The sequence below is a fragment of the Balaenoptera physalus genome (genome assembly GCF_965194825.1).
Source record: "Balaenoptera physalus genome assembly, chromosome: 10".
In the NCBI taxonomy this organism is placed as follows: Eukaryota; Metazoa; Chordata; class Mammalia; order Artiodactyla; family Balaenopteridae; genus Balaenoptera; species Balaenoptera physalus.
Window position 1 is genome coordinate 18,438,717 of NC_138889.1, and position 23,178 is coordinate 18,461,894.

The 23,178-nt window shown below is 42.4% G+C and overlaps 1 long non-coding RNA gene across 1 annotated transcript; it reads right to left on the reverse strand.

The window, feature by feature from the left end:
• Positions 1-663: 663 nt before the first annotated feature.
• On the reverse strand, positions 664-22,395 carry LOC309637126. The gene is made up of 2 exons (XR_014250428.1): positions 11,916-22,395; positions 664-11,880 (listed from the first exon to the last, which is right to left on the reverse strand). It is a non-coding gene; the product is annotated as an uncharacterized lncRNA (long non-coding RNA).
• Between the last annotated feature and the right edge of the window lie 783 nt (positions 22,396-23,178).

A 23,178-nucleotide genomic window follows, 5' to 3' on the forward strand; every position in this document is an offset into this window, starting at 1 on the left:
CTGGCTTGCCTGATGTATATAAACATTAAATTAGGTGGTGACAATTACTTCGGAGACAGAGTGGGTCTTCAGTTCCTACCTTTGCCCCTGCTGCAGCTGCTTTTAGCCCCGTGGACATGAGGCAGACACACGGCATCTCATTCTCTCAGAACCTGTTCTCAGACTGAGAAAGCAGAAATTTAGACGCTCACCTTCCTTCATCCCTCCCCCCTCCCCCCACTGCATCACCTACCCCACTAAGAGGTACTTGTCTTGGCTTAAGGATCTCTGAACATCATGCAGGTGGGAAGTTCTATTCTGGAAAAGGCAGTCCCACTCTGCATGTCTTAACATCAAATCAAGCAGTACGCCTGCTCTCAAGAGGTGATAGCACAGGTTGGCAAACTTTTTCTGTAAGGGACATATAGTCAATATTTAGAATTTGGGGGCCATATAATCTCTGTTGTAGCTACTCAAACCTGCAGGTGTAGTATGCAAGCAGCTATAGACAATATGTAAACATACAGGCCCCCAAAACTTTATTTACAAAAACGAGTGGTGGGCAGAACTAAGCCCCTACAGTGGCTGTAGTTTGCTTACTCCTGGTTTATAGACTAATAGAGAAGAAACCTGAACACAAATTATTGCATCAACCCTCCCCGTCTTTGAAGTTACATCTTGGTGTTTTTTTTTTTTTTTTAATTTTATTTATTTATTTTATTTATTTATGGCTGTGTTGGGTCTTCGTTTCTGTGCGAGGGCTTTCTCTAGTTGCAGCAAGCAGGCGCCACTCTTCATCGCGGTGCGCGGGCCTCTCACTATTGCGGCCTCCCTTGTTGCGGAGCACGGGTTCCAGACACACAGGCTCAGCAATTGTGGCTCACGGGCCCAGCTGCTCCGCGGCATGTGGGATCTTCCCAGGCCAGGGCTCAAACCCGTGTCCCCTGCATTGGCAGGCCGACTCTCAACCACTGCGCCACCAGGGAAGCCCTGAAGTTACATCTTATAGTAAGACAATGTGAGTGCTTTTCCTCCTTCCCTTTCTTTATCTCTCTCCCTTTTCTTTCTTTTTTGCTTCTAGTCTTTTCTTTCTTCTACCCTTTGTTCTTTTCTTTCTTCCTTTGTCTCTCTCTTCTTTCTCTTTCTTGTCTATTTCTCTCTCTCTCTTGCTTTATTTTTTATTTCTGCTCTTTCTTCCTTTTCCCCTTCCTTCTTTTCCTCCATCCTGACAGCAAATACTTATCAAGCTCTTCTGTGCCAGACGTGGGGTATCCAGGTCAGGAGTTTCAGCCTCTGCTCCTGAGCTCTGCTTGTTGCTCCCACCTCTGCAAGCTCTAGGAACTTGGTTCCTAGCAGTTCCCTGGAGAGCAAGGAGGGAGGGGGCATGGAGGGGAGAGGGAGAGGGCGGACAGTCCAGCAGGAAAAGGAGGATGGCTACAGTGTCATCACTCTGGGCACGAGGCAGAAAGGGACAGAGCTTCTGCTCCCGAGTCTCTGTTTCAGCCCTCCTTTCATCTGGAGTAAGACTCTTTAATTTGTAAACATTAATAACCATTATTATTATTAAAAAGGAAAGAAAGTGAGTAGCTCTGTAACTAATTACTTTAAGTGTTCTCAACAAGGCACAGTTCAACTCCTTTATAAAACCTCCTGCTGTGAAGACCAGATTGTCATTATGATCAGATCCTTCCTTAGACCTATTAATTTTACCCGGAATAACAGCAGAACAGATGCAAGAAGAAGGCTAGTCTGATTAACATAATTCTTTTCAAAGACCATTTCCTCCCTAAGGGCCACCGTACTGAGTCTTCTATCTTGTCTCAGATCTAATTACATTCAGGAGAATTCAGACACTGAGGGGTGATCTCAGCAGATGTCACTTAGATTTGAAGCACACTTCAGGATATGAAACCTTATCAGAAAATCAATTGAAATTAATAATTCCCTCTCTCTTTCTCACCATTTCTTCCCTCTGCCAATACTCCCTCTCCCTGTGTCTTTTCCTCCCTCTTTCCCTTTTCTTTGGCCAGATTAAAGTTGTTTCCAAACACTAACCTTTCTCAGGAGAAGAGACAGCATTTCCGGGAATTCAATAAACCTGAAACTCAAGCCTACGCTTACGTTTTGAAATGTTTCTCTGCTTCTCCCTTTCTCAGCATAATGAGTGTGTGTGTGTGTGTGTGTGTGTGGTGTGTGTGTGTGTGTGTATGTGTGTGTGTTCTAGAGGGTCTCTACAGGATATAAAAATAAGGTAAAAACAGGAGAAACAGAGGGGGCTTTCTGCAGCACATTGAAAAGATACACACCACAAGCTATCTCTTAAGTATCTGATCTCTCATTGAAACCAGAACCGATTTGGATCCCAGTGTCTGATCTTTGATAGACAAGAACTGTGGGTTTACAATGGAGTCTCTTGCTGCTTTTAATGAAGTATTTGACTTTTCGCCTGCTGCTTTCAATTGAGCTCCGGGAGCTTTGGATAGAAGCTCTTGAGAGAGCAGCAAATGAGTGGGGGCTGGGGTTTTGGTGCCTGGTGCCTAGGTCAAGATGTGGCAGACCTGGCGTTCCAGCAGCACCAGAATCTTGTCTCTTTACTCAGCCTCACCCTTAGCTCCAGTGCCTTTTGTTCTGGGATCTCAAAATGTAGAAACTGAGGCCAGGAAAACCAATTACCTGGAAACCAACCACACTTTTTTCCCCCACCACCATGCTTAAGCTCCACTGAGGTCTGCATCGCCCTGCCTCTCCGAAGTTGCCTGGGTAGGGGAAAATAATGCCACAGACAGGAGTATTTGAGGACATGACTGTAGGCAGAAAACGTGGACAAGCCATCTATTTCACGTATCCTGGGAGAACAATGAAGAAGGAGGTAGAAAGCGGGAACATGCAGTTCTGTATTACGCATTAGCTTTTTGCGATTTGCAGATGCTGTTCGGTGCCTTGCTGACATGGAGCACAAGCCGGCCTCCGGTCCCCAAAGTCCCATCGCAGCAGCTGCTCTTGCCTGGCTGGGCCTGGCTCTGCATCCCTGTGGTGATGTTCCTCAGGGTGGCCAGCTGGGCGTTCCCCCCAGATAGCCTGCGATCTTGGCACTGGCCCTCTGGGAAGCTGCCAAAGCAAGAGCATTGGAGCAGGATGGGCACGGAGCATCTCTTTGCAGGGACGCTGAAAAATCTCCTGATCTTTACACTGATGGGTTTAGAGCTTGAGGGGAAAGCACTCAGGGTGGGAGAAGAAGTGGAGAGAATTCTGGAAAGCAGGGCATCTTTGTCATTTTCTGGTTTGCATTGTACATCTTGCTTACTATCCCATAGAGAGTCTGAGAGAATTTGACTTTTAAATACCTGTCCATGTTATATGGCCTTCTTATGATCCGGCTCTGAGAATGATACCAGCATGTACATAATTGATGAGTGAAGGGCTTATTGGCTCCTGAGAGATTGCTCTGTCTTAGGCTTTACACTCTGGGGATTCCCAAGAAAGTTTAGACTTATGCACTAGTTGAGACAATAAAGCAAGAGGAAACCAACCCCTATTCTCTTGTAGCATTCACTGAGTGTAATGTCATCATTACACAGTCTGCTCTGGTGGGAGAGAAGGGAAGCTCATTATGGTGGAAGGCAGGCCCATGGCATTTTTGGGGGTCCTTAGCAATGGGCGGTTTCTCACACCATCTGTGTTGTCACAAATCCTGTAGGCTGGTGATGCATTAAGTTCGGTGCCTGGGCCGTTAGGTGTTTTCTCAGTGCTCAGCTTGCTGCTACCTTTGGTGAAAGGGAGCCCATCTAGGTCTCAAACGGAAGGGATGGAAGTGAGTCTCAGAAGTCCAGCATCCACTTAGTCTTCTCTGAGTTAACACGAAGAAGGTAAGCTCTGTCTGATATGGTGGTCTGAATGGAAAAAACATGATGGTTTGTGATTGCAACAGACTTACAGACAGTCTATTCAAAGATTCAGTGAAAAAGTAATTATTGAGTGTCTTCAATGTATAAATGCTTTCATTTACTCAGCACTTATTAAGCATCTACTGTGTCCACAGCAATATGAGAGGGAGAGGTGATGAGAAATAAATAAGAAGACTCTGACACTAAAATATTTACAATACAGTGGACATATATACACACAACATAGAGAAGTAAAAACAGAGAGGGATACTAATTAATATGGAAGTAACCAGTTTCAAGGTTTCAAAAGAAATTATAGTTTTTGTGGTATACAGGGACTGCTTTTATTGTAAAATAGCATTTTCCTTAAAAACAAATACAATCCTTGTTTAATAGTGAAAATGTGGGAAAAAAGAAAAATTCCTCCCAATTCCACCACCCAGAAATAATCATTATTAATGATGATACTTACATGTCTCATATAAATCTCAAACATTACAAGCTTATAACTGAACTCATAATTACACACACACACACAAACACGACCCCTGGACCAAACTTGCACTGCTTTTCTGTCATAGCACCCACCCCTTCAATGCCCCCACCATCCACATGGTTGTTTAAGGCAGAAACTGGGAGTCATGTTGGATGATTCCTTCTCCTCCTTCCCCAATAGCTAATTATCCCCAAGTCCTTTCTGTACTAACCTACAAAATATACTTCAACCTCTCTATTTCTCTCCCTCTCTACTGCCACAATTTAGCCCAAAACACATTCTTGTGTAGATTACTCAATAATCTGTTATCAACTCTACTGATTTCACTCCTGCCTCTTCTACTCCATTATCCATATTGTACCGTTATTTTTTTAAGTGTAAATTGGATCAAGTTATTCTTATGTACAATCGCTTCAGTGGTCTCCAAATGCACTTAGAATAGACTTCTGTTTCTGAGAATAAGGAGGCTAGGTTGTTTGGACAACTCTAATATTGAAAGCAACTAAAAATGATGAATATATTTTTTTAAAGATTCTTAAAAGCATCAAAAGACTGACCCTATGGTAAGAAATTACTACATTAAAATCAACGTGAAATTAGGAACCCAGAGAGTCAAGTAGGACATTTTTGCCCTGATACCATTTTCTGAACTGGATAAACTGATTACAGCCTCGTGGGTCAATGGAGACGAGTCAAATTCCCAAGCCCTCCTAAAGTGGGCATGTAATAGGATACCTCCCACCGTAAAGCTGGGACACCAAAGATTTCCTTAACCTTGAGCATACTGGAGAGGAAATAACCTATCCTCTAGAAGTCTCAAGCACAAAATTGCCTTCTAGTAAATGTGTGAACTAAATTCACATGAACTGAAAGACACATACACAGCTGTGAATTTGGTTTGCTGTGGTCAAGCTCTAGGAATAGGCATAGGCAAAACCAAGATAAAACAAAACAAAAATATAAATTGTCTTTGTAGAAAATTATCCTAGACTTAAAAAAAAGTCCCAGAAATAACTTTCCAAAGGCAATGAATAGCACACAGTAGAAAATACCAAGACAGACCGAAAAAAGCATCATGTGGGAGAATCAGCATAAAAAACAGTGAGCAAAAACAGACCCACGAAAAATTTAGACTGAATTAAGAGAAACATCTTATAATTTACTATGTTCATTTATTCAAGAAAAGGGATAAACTTTAAAATATCCTCACTGAACAAAAAACTATAAACAAATAGAACTTCTAGAAATGAAAAATACAATAATAGAGACTTGATTGGTTTAACGGCAGACGTGCTAATTAAAAAGAATTTGTGAGCTAGAAGATAACTCAGACAGATATTACCAAGAGAGAAGCACCCAGAGAACAAGAAATGAAAATATAAAAGAGATGAAGAGGATTGAATGAGATCTGAGATTCGTTTAATTCAAGTTCTAGATGGAGAGGAGGGACAAAATTAGGCAAAGATAATGTTTGAAGAGATAAAGGCTGATAATTTTCCAGAACTGTTTAGAGACAGATTCAAGAGTTCCTATGAATCCAAACAATGTAAACAAAGAGAAATCTACTCTTAGATACATCATACTGAATTTTAGAACACCAAAGATGGTAAGAAGATCTTAAAAGCAGTCAGAGGAAAATTAACTTCAAAAAGGAGGCAGTTATAATGACAACTGAACTCTCAAAAACATTGCATTTATAATAAAGTTTTAATCCTTTAATATAGCTGGAAGACTCCATGTGATCTGTGACACCCTCCTTTTCTATCTCCTCTTGTGCTGTTCTCTCCCTCTCTCTCCCTTGCTCTGATTCACTGGTCTTCTCTCATTTCCATAGACACATCATAGTTTTTCCTCATCTTTGCACATTCTGCTCCATCTGCCTGGAATGTGTACCAATCTCTTTCCACCTGATTGGATCCTTATCATCATTCAGATCTCAGACTGTCACTTCTTCAATGAAGCTTTCCCTGAACACCCAATCTAGAGTAATTCTTATTACTAGAGTAAGTCTTATTACTCTTTCTCATATAAATGTATTTTTTTTCTTCACTTTGCATGTCCCCCACTAGACTATGCTCCATGCATGCCAGAACAACCACAATTTTTGTTCACCCCTCTATACCTAACATCCTGAAGAATTTCTCATTTTCAGTAAGAATTCAGTAAATAATTGTGAAAAGAATATTTTAGTATTGATTCTTCTGATATTTTCCTTCCTAAGTACCTTTGCTTGTAGGTTATATATCATTTTTGCTTTTTAATTTTTACAAATATGGCAAGATTCTATTTTCTAGTATCAGTGTAACATTACCATTTTCCATGCTGATAAACATTCTTCTACAGCTTGATTTCTGATAGTTGCATAATAATCCATCATAGAGTTATCATCACTTACTTAACTAATAACTATTGTTGGGTGCTTAGATTGTTCAGCTAAATCATGATGAGAATAAATTACCTTTTAATATTTATGCAACAATGGCACTTGGGTTAAAATGCAAAGGAGGCAAAAAAAAAAATTATGTGCTGAAAAGTATCTCTCATATCTCTGTATCCCAGTCACCCAATTCCCTACCCAGGGATAATCACTGTTACCTATAAAAATGGCAATTTTTTCAAATTTTCCTTTCCCTTCCCCAAAATTGTACCTTAATAAGCCCAATTTACTGCATCTTGGTTTTTTTTTTACTTAACAGTATACATAGGGTATTGTTTTATATCAGTACATAAAGATTTATCATATTTTTCTTAACTATTGTATAATATTCTACTGTATGTTATGTATATATTATATCATAATGCATTTAATCAGTGTCCTATTATTTGCACTAGAATAAATTCCAAGATGGGGAATTGCATATTTAAGTTAATTTTTATTGATCTTGTTAAATAGTTCTCTTTAGAAATTATTCTAAAACATGTGCCTACTAGCAACATATAAGAGAATATGTTTCCTTATACTCTCAACATCAATGTCTTATCAAACTTTCATATGTTTACATAGGTTACATGAAAAATTGTATCTTATTTATTTTGCATTTCTCTTATTAAGAATGAGGTTGATAACCTTTTCATTCATCTAAGATCCATTTGTATTTCCTTTCCTATAAACTTTTTGTTTATTTCTAATGGGTTTTTGTTTTTCTTTATTGATTTGTAAACACTCTTTATATACTGGCCCTCAATGTCTTATCCACAACACTCTGAAAACAAGAAGAGTTTTTATAAATTCAATGCAAAAGTTCATTTGGTGGTAAAACTTGACCTGGACTAATGTGAGGTTTTATCTATCTCACTTAGTATGAATATTCATCTGTTTGCTGCAGAAATAATAATGTATTTGATTCTAGAATGCTGACACATACTCTACTGGTGGTGTTTAATAGTATTCAATATATTCACAACATTAGCCTTCCAAAAAAACGTAAAATCCAATGGTCTCAGATAAGAAGCTGTGGAAAACATTGAGAAAACAAAAATTTTAATGCTTCCCCTTCCCCAAAATATTCAGAGCCAGAAAATCTAGGAAAGGGGCAAAGTAAAAGCTTTTTTGCATTTAGTGTCTCATCCAGATTTTGTACCACTAGATCATAATCTGCCCATGTTTTGGCCAGGCTTCTATGTGGGCAGCATTTCAAAACACACCATGGAATCCAAGTAGCTCGCTGAAACTTCTTTATTTGCAAATCAAAGTTAGCATATGAATCTGCTTACAGAAATATTAGTCACAGTTGTCACAAATATGGGTTGTATTTCAGAATATTTTTCTTATCTTCTATGATGTAATAAATCCTATATTTATGGAAACAAAATTTGAGACAACTTAGTAGAACGGCATTAGTCACTCTGAGGTTATAAATGATTGCTCTCATGTTTTCTCACAGTACTTTTATGGATTCCTTTTTCGTATTTTGTCTTTGATCCACCTGGAATTTATTTTGGCATAAGAGGTGAGGTAGGATTCTATCTTAATATTTTATCAGATGGCTACCCAGTTGTCCCAACCAGACTCATTTATAATCCATCTTTACTCCATTAATTTGAAATGTCATCTTCATAATACACTAAATTCTTATGTGTATTTGAGTCTATTTCCGGGTTTTTCTGTCTGCTCCTTTAATAAGTCTATTTAGTACAAAGAGTGGACTATTGCTTTATATTGTTACATTGTTCTCAGAAAATTTCTATCGGTTTATTCTCCCATCCACAGCGTATGAGTATCTTGCCCCTCCACATCCTTGACAATACTCATGTCATCATATTTTAAATTCTTTTCATTTTGGAAGATAAAGAGTATAATTTAATTGTTTTTATTTGCATTTTTATTACTCTCAAGGCTGAAGTGGGTTTTCTGTTTTATTTACTGAACACGTTTCTTCTTTCGTAAATTAGCTGTTTGTGACTTTTGCCCACATTTCTAAGGGGATGTTTAACTTTTTCTTGATGCTAAAGGCATCTTTTAAAAAGATTTGTGAGAGGTGCAGCTGATATCAAGAACTGAGGTAAGAAGAGCAGTCTGGATGGAGGAGACCATTCTAAAGTATATTTTCAACAGTATGTCCAAAGGCAGCGGGTTTTCATTGCGGAGGGAGAGGAGATAGCTAATAACAGTACCTGCTATAGGCTGAATGTCTGTGTCTCCCTAAAATCCTTATGTTGAAACCCAACCTCAATGTGATCCTATTTGGAAGTAGGGCCTTTGGGAGTAAATTAAGTCATGAATGTGGAACCCTCATGAATGGAATTAGTGCCCTTAAAAGAAGACACACGAGAGAGCTTGCTTCCTCCCTCTCTGGTCCCTTGCTGTGAGGACAGAGCAAGAAGATGGCCATCTACAAACCAGGAAGAGGGTCCTGTCCAGAACCTCACCATTGCTGGCACCCTGATTTCGAACTTACTGGCCTCCAGAATTGTAAGAAATAAATTATTGTTTTAAGCCACCTCGTCTATGGTATTCCATTATAATAGCCTGAAATGACTAAGACAGTACCAAACATTTGCTAACCACTAATGTACCAGTACTTTTCAAGTTTCTCTTCATTGTATCATCAGAATCATCATACCAGGTAGGTATTATCATTACCTCCATTTCTCAGATTAAGTAACTATGGCTTGGTGATTGAATAGTAAATTCAAAGTCACTTAAGCTAGAACATTACAGAATCACAACTAAAATCCAGCTCTCTGACACCAAAGTGGGTTCTGTTAATGTCTGTCTATACTGAATTCCAACAGCTCCAGGCTAGTAGAAAAGTCAGATCTACCTAAACATAAAATCAAGACAAAATTGACCTTCACCTGACTGCTTTCTGTGCCTCTCAGAAGATGGAAAGTTGTCTTACGCACTGGGCCTTGCTATCCCATCTGTACCCTCTGTCCTGCTGCCCCAGGTAATCAGAGTTCTTGACCACAGCACGCATGGGGCCTGAGCCCCACATGTCCCTGAACCCTTCCATTTTTGTCTTATCAAAATGTCCCTGGCCTCTGAACTAAAAGCCACAGTTTCTGCTAATTTGCTCGACTAAATTGGGCAGAGTTTTAATGAATGCTAATGAATTAATATATTATTCACAGAGAAGGCGGGAAGGAGAGAGATAAAGAGAAAAGGAGAAGAAGAAACTGAGCAAAGTGTACCAAGTGAGAAATGTGAAGTTGGCTTACTACATAGTTTGGGATCTCTTTCTCTGGGAATTCTTCTGAGGAGAAAGGAAACACTGACCAAGGAGGAAGACCATGGAGGGACCAGGTGGGTCTCAGCTGCTGGGCACACTGTGTGTCCCTAGCCTGGCTCCCTGGCAGGCCTTGGTCTCCAAGGCTCGTGGCCCATCTTGTCACGGCAGCTCTTCCACTCCAAGAGTCCAGCTGCTGGTAGAGTGCGGGCTGAAGGCGGTGTGAGGGAGGCTGGCCTGGAGAGCTGGGGACAATGTTCCCATAGGCGTATCAGAGACCATTCAGTTCAGACCTAGGAAAGACTTCTCCAGCCCCTCAAACTTTCCCCTAATTGACCCAGAGGGTAAGAAAAGACGGACAACCGTGCATTCATATCCAACTCCTCAAATCTTTTAAACTTGAAGGCACGTCCCATTTGCAAAAGATCTACCTTATTTGCCTCCCTGAGGACTGTCGCTGCAGCTTTGACATGAAAGACGGAGGCAAGGAGGCCAGACACAGCATGCCGAAGCACCTTTGTATTTCCCACCTCGGATGATACAAAGGCCTCTGCTTTTGGAGGAGGACAAGGGGTGGGCAACTGGAAGGCAATCTATACAACCTGCAATTAACAAGGATCATGAAATATTTTCAGAATTATTTGCTTGAGGCTCCAGGTTTTCTCTCTAGACTTTTTTCCCTTTGGTGATGAGAGATGCTTGCGTGGGATGCATGAGCTGGAGACCCGAGTCCATCACGGTGTTGCCCAGTCTGAGAGTGAGGAGCTGAATGAGATGAATGCTCAGGTGCTCTCCAGCCAGATGCTGCTGTGATCGTGTCTGGCTTTACCTGAAGTGATGAACTGCCTTCAGAATAGGGAACGAGAAAGGATTAATTATACTCAATTGAATAAAAACATTATTAAGAATAACCCCTCACATTTTTCTTATTACTGTGCTTTTTTACTCTCTTGAGGCACTGTGATATTTCAAGGCTATCATGAGTTTAAAATAACCTCACTGTTAGCCCTCTGAAATTGATAAGATGTGCATTACCCTTCCCTTTTCATGGAAGAGGAAACTGAGGCCTGGTGGAGGTCCAGGGTCTACCCAGCATTCCGATGGGACCCCAGGTTCCTCTCTGCCAGCTGGAGCTGTTTCCACTGGATGTGCTGCCTCCCCCTGCAAAATGTGCTCTGATGATTAGAGTGGTTTCTTTCTCCCGAGCCCCATTGCATTGGACAGACGTATTAAAAGCCTCCCGGGTAGACAAATCCTGGGGCCGACAGGTAGCTTTCCATTAATAAAGCAAAAATACAAATCAAGCAGTCCGCTTGGTGATGCTAGAACAGGACTGGCCCCCTCCTCCCCCACCCCCCAGGAATTCACAAACACATTTTTGAATAACAAAAGAAAATTGAGTACCTGATGCAGTTAGCAGTGGCCCCATGGGGGCTGGGGAGACCAGAAAAGAATCTATTATTTTGCACCTGTCCTGCCCAGTAGCTCGTTGTGCAGCAATATTTACTTAAAAAGCGGAGGAGGAAATCATTATTTGTTCTTAGTCCTGCGATTCCCATGGCTACACTCTTTGGAGGAAGTGCTTTATTTTATTTCTTTTTTTCCCCTTCTCCCATGCCTGAGATGCAAGAGGTAAAAGTGACAGTGCCTGGCGCATACGATATGGAGAATCGACACAGAGGCCAGGATGGGAGCTTAGCGTTTGCCTGCCCTGCTTCCTTTCATGTCTGGACAGCGATGAAGAAGAATGAGCTCAAAGGGAGCTCTCTCTCTTCCTCTCTGTCTCTCTCTCTTTCTCTCTCTCTCTCTTCCTCTCTCTCTCTCTCTCTTCCTCTCTCTTCTTCTTCTCTCTCTCTCTCTCTCTTCCTTTCTCTCCTATTCTTTCACTCTGTCTCCCTATTTACAAAAGCTTTACATACATTATAAATGCATCCTATATATGTATGCATACATTAAGTACATAAACATCTACACTTTGTGTAGTACACATGTTAGGTACACGTGTGCCTTATACATATATTATCTAAACATTTTAAATATATTTATCTAAATATTTATAATACATTATATATATGTGTGTATTAAATACACACACACACTCACATACAAACACATTGCACATCCTTCCTCCCCAGCCGAAATGCTAGCAGAAGTCTGAAAAAATTAAAAATTATACCACCTGGAGCAGAAAAAAAATGAAAATCAAAGCCCCCGTTTTAAATGTTCTAAGTATTTTCTAGTTACTAATGACTCCCCCTCTTAATGGCTGTGTTTCTCCAGCTGGAAATTGGCAGCAATCAGCTTTACAAGTGTTGGGGAAAGATGTACTTGGGCAGATGAAAGAAAATGGTTTCCTCCTAAATGCCGGCACCCACCACAGACAATGTGGCACTCCCCTGCTTGTCAGAGAGCAGCACATTCTGAAGGAGCTTGTTTTCTTGGAAAATACAGTCATTGGGCTGGGAAGACGAAAATATGACTGGGCTGGTAAAAATGCTATTGTTAGAGTAATAAAGTGTTAAGGGCAGTGCTTTACAAGTGGAAAGCATTTTCTAAAGCTTTGAGAGCAGGGTGGGCAGAGGGATAAATGGCACCAGGGAGAGAGCGAGGCCCAGCAGAACTGGCTGACCTGTCTTGAGCAGTTTCTATGCCCTCTGCATTCCCGGGCAATATTAGTGCAGAAAGGGGCTGGGGCCATTACCTTGTCCCACCGCCCCCCACCTCTTCCGCCCAGAAAGGAGAGAAAGCAACTTGTCCACGTCACCAAGTAGATTGAGGCGGAGCTGCAGCTGGCAATCCCAAGACTTCCAAATGCATATGCAGTTTGTGTTCCAGGAACTGCATGAAGTCCAATGTTTTCACACCACACAAGCAGTTTTCCATCTTTCTGTGTAATGGTGGCATTCAGAGGAGGGGAGGAAAGCCAGGAGCCAGCTCTTTGGTTCCAGCCCAAAACAACTTCCATCAGAGCAGCTCGACCTGTATCTGTTTTCACGATTAGTCTTCCATGAGATGAAATTGTAAGAAGAGGTTCCATGACTGAAGAGTACGAAAATCAATGTTTCTTCATGGATCCACCCCTGGGCTGCTCTCTTAGGCCACCATATCCTTTCTAGGGCTTCACCCTATATGCTGCTCTTGGCCCTAAACTTGAACCACTCTCCTTGACTCAGTTTTTGTACCAGATTGCTAACTTATTTGGATTTGGACCTTTCTGCTAGTTTTGCTTTCCTGCCGTAACCCTCCATCTTCCTTTTGCCCTTTGGGCATCACATTCAACACTCTTCCCCCAAGGTGATGTCAAGCCCTCTAAACTATTATTCCAATCTCGTCCCCACTCACCATGTTAGCTGTCATAGGATGCCTTGTGTGACCATCTCTGCACCTGACTCACATGGGCACCTCTATAGTCTTTCTGCTACTGAATCCCAAATCTATTTCTCTAGCCAAGATTGCCAGTCTAGCTATATATGTTCCAACACGTCCTGGATGTCTCCACGTGACTCTTCCATGTCATAACCTTTCTGCACAAACCCATTCCTACATCTGTGTTTATAATCTCACTCAGCAGGACCAGTACGTAAACCAGCATCTAAACCAGAGGGGAGGGTCAGAGAGGCAAACTTCTCCCAAGCAAGTCAATTGCCAAATCTTGCCAATATTACTTTTATCTCAATAGTTTGGTCTCCTCCCCAACTGCACCACACCCACCCTGTTGTGGGCCCTAGTCATCTCACGCCTGACCCACCATAGTAACCTCCTTAACTACTGTTCTTGGCTCTCCTTTGTTTCCCCACATTTGTTCTCTGCACAGTCACAAGAATGACCTACTGGGAAAGCAGATCTTGCCAAGCCTGGGCCAAGCCTGGGACTCTTTATTACTCAGATCCTGCCAAGCCAAGCCCCTTACCTGGCCTGCTGGGCTAAAGCTATCTGTGATCTCTCCCCTGCCTACCTCTCCAGCCTCATCTCTCATCCTCCAGCCTTGCAACCTTTCACTCCAGCAAACCTAACCGCATGCAGTTTCATGCATCTTGGTTTTTTTTTTCCTAAAAGTCTTTGCATTCACTGCTCCCTCTGCGTGTCTTGCCCTCCCTCCCACCTACTCTTCTCCTAGCCAATCTGAACTCTTCTTTTAAGTCTCAGTTGGGTGTTTCCTCTGCTCATGAGCCTTCCCTAAGTCCCCTCCCCCCACCAGCATGGTCAGGCCACCCAAGATGGGTGCACGTCCCTCCTCCCCAACAGAAATGCTCTCTGTACATGTCCTGCTCAACCAGTGCCTGCGTCACCTACACCTACTCACACGACTGACCTTCCTACATACTTGCCCCGGCCCCAGCTAGTGACTGTTCTAATCTTTAGATCAGGACCTCTCCACCGTCATAGCTCATCAAAAGGGCCGTGAGGGGCGTGCCCCTCTGCTAGTTTCCCTGGTAACCAATGATACAACCTGATATCAATTCCCGCTATAACTGGCAAACATCCCCCTCCCCCAGGAGCAAATACTGCCTTCACGTCCTATCTGCCGCCAGCCACACACGGTGGGTTGTCCATCCAGGACCTTGATTCAGACATGTAAAGTTCCCCCATCCACTAAACCACTGATGTCCCTGTTGCTGACTCCCGGCTCTTTCTTTGTTCTCAAGGATAAGCAAGTACAGGGCTTGCAGGCCTGCAGGACGCAGCCCAACACCCCCTCACCACCACCGTGCACAAGTCGGTGCCCTTCCTTATGGCTCTCTTGGTACCTTGTGCTTGCCTATCTCCATCTGTTCATTCCACCAATATTTATTGATTGCCTGCTTTGTACCAGACATAGTGCTGGGAACATAGTAGTGATGACAACAAAGAAAAACCATGTCTCTTGGATATTAAATTCTACTAGATGAGAAAGAAAGAAACAAGGTGCATTAAGCAACATGTTTAATATGTTAGAGAGTGGTAAGTACAAGTACGAAGAAAAATAAAAGAGAGACGGGGAAAAAAGAGTGCAGTGAGTGGAGTTGCAATTTAGATGATGTGACCGAGGAAAGCCTTATGAAGGAGGTGACTTTTGAGAGAAAGATCTGAGGCCTGTGGGGGAGAAGCCATGCAGATATTTGAACTAAGAGCATCTTAGGCAGCGGCAATAGCAAGTGCTAAGGCCCTGAGGTAGGAGTGTGCCTGGCATATTTAAAAAATAGCAAAATGCCAGTCTGATCAGGGAGAGTAAACAAGTGGGAGATGACATCAGAGAGGTAATGGGACAAGGAGGGCAGGTCAAGCCCAGTTCTGTGGGCCATTGTAGGTTATTATGAAAACAATGGCTTTTACTTTCAGGAAGATAGGAGCCATTGAGAATTTAAGCAGAGGAGTAACGTCTGCTTTACCTTTTAGCCAGTTCTCTCTGGCTGTTGTGTTGAAAATAGACCACAGGGAAGCAAGCGCAGAGAAGGGAGACAAATCAGGAGGCTATAGCAATAACCTAGGCAAGAGGTAACATTGGCTTGGCTCAGGGATTTGGCAGGGAAAGTGGTGAAAGTGGTCACAAAGGTATATTTTGATCTAGACATGAGAGGATTTATTGAGTTCATAAAGTAATTGATTACTGAATTAATCATCAATTATCTAAAAGGTAAAGCATTGTGCCTGGGGAGGGGAGAGACAGAAGGCTAAGCCAAACACAGTCTATAGGTCCTTGTCTTCTAAAACCCTGCAGTTTAAGTGAGGAGATATGGAGTTATGGCAAGATATGCACATAAATGTCAAATAACCATCAACAAATAGTAGGGTAAGATTGGAGAAATAGCCTCCTCTCAATCAGGACTGACTAGCTACTGTAACGACTAACTCCCGTCTCTCAAGGTTCACTTACTCAGGTGTATTTCTCCCTCATGTCACTGTCGGTGTGGGTGGGCAGGTGGTGGGAAGGTTTGGGTTCTCTTCATCATGGTCCGTCAGCGTCCTGACATCAGGTGGACCTACCATCTTCAAATGTCCCTGACTCCTTTTCTGCATCCTCGTCTTAATTTACCACTGATTTTAAAAGTTTAAAAATCCTTATTTATTTTTCTCCAGTTCCTTGACTTCTCATCAATTCCAGTGGAATATGAGTGGATGAGAGTCCGTGAGGTCTGCACCAAAGCTGTTAAGAAGGCTTATGACTTTCCCTAATTCTCTTTCCTCACCTCCTGACCGGAAGCCGAAAATGCAAGGGAGGCTGAGAAATGTAGCCGATCAGTGTGCCAGTTCAGAGTGTTGGTAAGCACCCACAGTTTCTATCACAGCCTCCCAACGGGCCCCTGGAGTTCTTCTTACATTACACCTAGCCCATTCTCCATCCAGTAGCCAAGGTCATCTTCCTAAATCACAGTGTGGATTCCCCTGGATAAACATCTCCTCTGCTCCTTTTTTCTTTCGTGTTTCATCGGAGGATACATGAAGCCTCCTTTCCAAGCTCACTTTTAGTATTCCTTATCATGCCCTCTACTCTATACCATCTTATGCTTCTAGGGACACACCATACTCTTTCTCCTATACGCTTTTCTGGAGGTTTTTCCTATTGTCTGGAAAGCACTTCTTCCTTTCTCCACCAGATGAGCCCCATTTATTCATCAAGACCCCGTGAAGATGTCATGACCCCTTAGGCCAACTGGTTTACTTCCTTCCCTGTGGTCTCTTCACAGTTATATATGCTTTGCCTACCTCTGTGCCATCTAATACAGTAGCCACTAGCCACACATGGCTGTTATGTACTAGAAATGTGCCTAGTGCCACAAGTTGAAATGATATTTTAGATTTATTGAGGTAAATAAAATTTGTCATTAAAATTAATTTTACCAGCTTCTTTTTACCTTTTTAAAATGTGGCTACTAGAAAATTTTAAATTACCTTTGTAGCTCACGTTATATTTCCAGACAGCACTGGCTATAGCATTTTTCATACCGTAATGTCACTATTTGAATGCATGTCTGTCCCCAGCACTAGAGTATGTGCTCCTCCACTGTGGGGAAAATTCTCACTCATCTTTGTGTCCTGAGGCCCTTGAATGAAACCTTGTCCATAATAGAATCTGCCCCTGCCCCACAAATTGTGCTGAATAAATGAGCGAGCTCTATAAGAAATACGTAAATAGGGCAGTAGATAGGGAAGATTTTGATTGATGGAAAAGAGGAAGGTAAAAGGAAATAGTTTCCCAGGAAAAGTCAGTGTGAATAATGCAGAGATTTCTGAAAGCACGGGAAGGATGTAGAGAACGTGAAGGAAATGATTTGTCTAGAATGTAGGGTCATGGAAAATAAGGATGCAGAGATCTGTGATGGGCACATTGAGAAGGGCCTTCCCATGCCAGAATGAAGGGTCTGGACTTCCTTCTAAAAGCCATGGGAGTCACTGAGGATTTGTGAGCAGGGAGTAGCTACCACCATCATATATAATACAGTGGTCACAAGTAGCTGTAGCTTGGAGTGTCACAGGCTGTCGTGCTATTTGTCGGTATGAATTATTTGCATTTATGCACTTGGTTTGTTTTTTTCATCTGACTGCTTAGGGCTTAAAGCCCCAATTTCCCAAACCCCTGCTTGAATTTCCATTCTCCATCTCAAATCCTCTAGGCCCAAACATTTATCAGGGAAGGGAGAAAACCCATTTCCCATGAGGATCTTCCCTGAAGTTTACTTTGTGTTCCCTGAGAGGTGACTGGGGGAGCCCTAGGGAATCAGGCTGGAAGATTCCAGAGTTTTTTCAGGCTGTGGACTCAGAGCTTTTGTTCCTTTGAACACAAATGCTTGGAAACAAGTGAGGGGTTGGCCACAGCGCCCAGCTCCAGGCTTTGATCTAGGGTTGCTGGGCCCTTTGATGAGTATGTACTAGAGTCAGCCTTGGGGATAATTAAGGCTCTTTTTTCCCATAACGAGGACCAATTGGCTCCTTAATTATGTCTTTCCCCATCCTATATTAAAAAAAATAAAAAGTGAAGCACCTAGCTTCGTTGATCAAAACTTGTATAATATGTGGTGAGAAGAAGGAAAAGTTCAGATATAAATCTGAGACCTCGATCTTTATTAGCAGATGAAAGCAGAAGCCTGGGTAGGGAGACTGAATCCAGAGATAGGGTCAGAACAGCAGCTTGACAGCAGACTGCGACAGCTAATAAGCAAGTCTCCTTGGGGACACATGAAGCCTTGGATCAGAACATCAAATCCCAAGACGTAAGCACAGGAAGAGGTTGGAGATGTTTTGGTCCCCTGCTGTCATTCTGGAGATGGGAAGTCTCAGGTCCAGAGAGGAAGAGTGACTTGTCTAGGATCACACTTTCCATTGTACCAAGCAATGAGCTTCCTGAATCTAGCCAACTTTGTGATGTAATATGATTCTCCTTTGCACATTTATTTATGCTTTATAACAGCTCTTTTCTAGCCATTCTCTCGCTTGATCCCTCATGACAATCTTGTGAGCTAAGTCAAGCAATATTAAGTGTTGCCGTTTTTCAAGAATCTGAATTTCAGAGTCGCTCAGCGTTTGCCTTAAGCCACACAGTAAATGCTGGATCTGGGCAACTAAACAAGTCCATGTTCTTTCCATTTTTCTGTGCAGCCCTTCCATACTCTCATCACTGATTTATTCATTCATCAAACACTCGTTGAGAGCCCAGAGCCAGGCCCTGTGCTAGGCAAGGTTTTTTGTGGCATCCCCCAGCCTCTTTCTTCCAAGCCCTATCTGCCTTTGTGGAGTAATTTGGTTTTTAGCTATAGGAAGAACCCGATCTGGTTTGAGTTGTAGGAAAATCTGTTCCATAAAGTGTGTAAGATGGCTTGGTGAGGATAGAGTTGGGAGGCAGAGAGACTAGAAACTAGCAGACCAGCAGATGGGTGAGGAAGTCTGGAACACAGCAGGGTGATGAGAACCCACCATGGAAGGGTGGCTCTGAGAGAGATTTCAAAGTAGAATGTAGAAACTGAGGAAAAGAGAGCAATGAAAAGTCTGAGATGGTATTGTTTTGTTATTTGGTGGGCCCAAATAGCATTCACCAGGTCTGGGCAGTAAAATAAGAACTCTGGTGTCTGAAGGTCATTTGGATAGAAATGTCTTGAAATTAATTACAGTCACCTATGAGTCTGGAATTAAGAGAGAAGGGAGGCCTGGAGTCCCGAGTGTTGGTGACAGTGGCCCACAGCAGTGGGAGTGACCATTGCAGGAAAGTGTGAAAAACAAGAATAGGGCTTGGGGTGGGTTCTGATCTGGGTTCTGCTTCCAATGGACTCATCTGGGCTGAGTCATTAATCTTAGTTCTTATCTGGAAAAGCTGGAGCGGACAACCCACTCACTGCTTCCAACGTGGACAGCCATTGTGGCTGTGATGGGCTTTACACAAGGATGCAAAAATATCGCAAGAATGCAGAGTCTGGCCCTGCCTCCCAGCCAACTGGACCTCCTGGCTGGGGTTAGGGAAGCCCTGCTGGCCCCGTAAAGCCACAAGACCAAGTGTCTCCCCAGCCTCTACTTCTCTGCTTCGTTCTGTCCTACGCCTCGGGTTTTATTACTCAGTAACTGATGTTTGCCTGGAAACACTTTCTTTATGACTTATTAATAAAAAGCGAGAAGGGAGGAAAGGAAGAAACACAGGGTAAGAGCACAGGATCATAGGTAGTAAAACACTTTTCAAAGTGTCAAAAGGTCTTCGGGGAAATAGGAAAAATAAATGAGTCAAAGTGTGAAGTGAGTGAGAGGCAGAAGACTTCGGCTCCAGGAAATAAGTCCTCAACCACAGCAATGTGAACAAAAAACAGAAAACAAAATAAAACCCAATGAAATGGAAACTAATAATAATCTTTGCCATATTCCTCATCATGGTCGCCCTCACCACAAATGCCCGTGTTGACATATTATTTTGAGACTGGATTGATCTGAAAAAGGACCAAGTCATTAGAGAATAAAATATAAAGTTGAGTGTGGTGGCAGGTGGATCCAGGAAGATCAGACCGATGGCGCTGGTCCTACCCCTCCCTGGGACCCAGCACACGGTGGCCCTGAGTCCCACGGGGCTGGGGAACATCTCCAGGGGTGGGGCAATGCCTTGGATCAGGCTTTGTTTCAGAACCCAGGGTCTCCAGGGTTTCCAAACTTCCCTTAGAAGTATCTGCTCATTGAAAAGGAGGAGGTAGCCACCAAGACTGCAAATCTGTGACTTGCAGGTGAAATGGGGGAAGGTGGGGTGAAGGAAGCTGCACGCTTTGTAAATCTTTGAGAGGTAAGGTACAGCCTGCCAGAGGCCTTCCAAAATTCATCTCATTTCGGTGGTGGCTTCTAGGCTGAACCTTCAGAAAAAGTTTTCATGAGAAGAAAACAAGGCTGCTCACTTATTCTTTACTGCCCCATTTCTGAAAGTTCCCAATTTCAGGAGGTTTGCCAGTGTTTCCAACTGCCCTACTGCCTTAGTGTCCAGGACACTGGCCAACCTAAAGTGTATTTCTTCCAGTTACTTTGCTTTGCCAACGCCCACTTCCATGGTTTTGTCCGTGTTGATTCTTCTACCTAGTGCCCCTCCCAACTTTCCATCCTAATTCCCCCTTTTGAACTCCTACCCATCTCCACAAACCACAACTTGATGCCTCCAAACGGAAGTGATTTCTCTTCCTTTGCTCAACTTTTTGGGTGCATATCGCATTTGTGCATATTTTATGAAGATCTGTACACATCCAGTACTTATCTTTCCTACTAGACTACAAAATCCCTCAGAGGTGGGACCTTGTGTTATCTATCTGAATAATGCTTAGAACAGAGAGCCTAGGAAATTTTCCAGCTGCAGCGGCAGAGACTGAAAATGAAGGAAGTTAGATGCTTTCCCAACATGTAGTATCAAAGCCCAGCAAACTGAACCGAGTGGCCTAAACCAAATCATCCTTCAAGGCCCAAGTCAAATGCCACCTTGTCCTTAAACTCTTACTAGATATTTCCATTTGGAAGTGGACTTTCTCTTCTTGGATTTCCTATAAAGGTCATTAAGGCTGTTCAGCAAATATTTCTAGTTCCCCTCCTGGAAATATGGTAAGATTGTATTTCCCCAGCCCCTTTTAAGTTCAGTATGGTTGTTGTGACTTGCTTTGGCCACCAAATAAGGGCAGAAATTATTTGTGTCACTTTTTTTTTTTTTGGTAACCGTAAATTTGTTTTCTATGTCTGCAGGTCAATTTCTGTTTTGTAAATAAGTTCATTTGTATCATTTTTTTAGATTCCGCATATAAGTGATATCATATGATATCTGTCTTTCTCTGTCTGACTTACTTCACTTAATATGATAATCTCTAAGCCCATCCATGTTGCTGCAATGGCATTCTTTTTTATGGCTGAGTAATATTCCATTGTGTGTATGTATGTGTGTGTATATATATACACACACACACACACACACACACCAAATCTTCTTTATTCACTCATCTGTCGATAGACATTTAGGTTGCTTCCATGTCTTGGCTATTGTAATATTTGTGTCACTTCAGAGTGGAAACTTTCAGAGCCAGTGAAATGTTTATTATGTCCTCTTTCTCGTGTCAGCAATGGTAGAGACACAGAGATGGGGCTTCCCTTTGGCTGGAGTTCTTAAGTGAGGATATCACAGAGCAGAATATCTCTGCTGACCCATGATAGAAATATAGTGGGAGCAAGAAATAATCCTTTCATTTTTATAAACTACTGAGAGTTGGGGGTGTTTATTATTGCAGCATGATATAACCTATCCTGTCTGATACACACCATAATCCTCTCCAATAGCACGTTATTTGTGGAAATGTCATCTCCTTAATAAGTTGAGCATTGATTTATCTGTTGACGCATTTACTCATTTTTTGACTCAACCCACACTTACTTATAGAGCTCCTCATGTGTTAGGCACTGGGCTAGTTGCCTGAGATAGTACAATAAGCAAAGCATGGTATCTGCCTTCAACAGGCTTTTGGTCTAGGCAGGAGGGTAGAGAAGGAACCAGACAGTGTCAGGGAAGTCTGATGCGTATCATGGGGGAAATTCAAAATGCCATGAGAGCACAGAGGTAGAGCACCTAAACTCTTAGAAGTTTGGGAGGATCAGGAAAGGATTGCTGGAGAAATTACAATGTAGGCTGGGACCTGAGAAACAAGTAGGAGTTATTCAGGTGAAGGGGTGAAGGGAAGAGGAAAGAAGAGTAATCCAGGCAAAGGGGACGACATGTGTGAGGCAAGATGGAAAGGAAGGAACAGAGGAGGTTCAGAGAACTGGAGTGTGGAGTCTTCAGTGGATGCAATGGAGGCTGACAGATGAGGCCAGCCAGGTAAGCTGGGGTCCGATCTAGAAGAGCTCTGGGGCTTCCCTGGTGGCACAGTAGTTGAGAATCTGCCTGCCAATTCAGGGGACACGGGTTCGAGCCCTGGTCTGGGAAGATACCACGTGCCACGGAGACTAGGCCCATGAGCCACAACTACTGAGCCTGCGCGTCTGGAGCTTGTGCTCCACAACAAGAGAGGCCGCGATGGTGAAGAGGCCCGCGCATAGCGATGAAGAGTGGCCCCCGCTCACTGCAACTAGAGAAGGCCCTCGCACAGAAACGAAGACCCAACGCAGCCAAAATAAATATAAAAATAAATAAATAAATAAATAAATAAATAAATAAATAAAAGATTACTATAGAAGAGCCCCGGACACCAAGTTAATGACTTGAATTTGGACTTTACCATAAAGGCAACAGGGAGCCATTGAAGGGGTTAAAAGTAAGTGACACAAATGAACTTATTTACAAAACAGAAGTAGAGTCACAGCCGTAGAAAGCAAACTTATGGTTACCAGGGGATGTGGGGGGCGGATAAACTGGGAGATTGGGATTGACATATACACACTACTGTATATAAAATAGATAACTAATAAGGACGTACTGTATAGCACAGGGAACTCTACTCAGTACTCTGTAATAGCCTATATGGGAAAATAATCTTCAAAAAAAAAAAAGAGTGGATAGATGTATATGTATAACTGATTCACTTTGCTGTACACCTGAAACTAACGCAACAATGTAAATCAACTATACTCCAATGAAAATTTTTAAAATATATTTATTATAAGAAGAGAAAAATAACCACTGAAAAAGGAAAAAAAGTAAGTGAGTGACATCATCATTCTGTGTTTTAGATTTTAAGGTCATCCC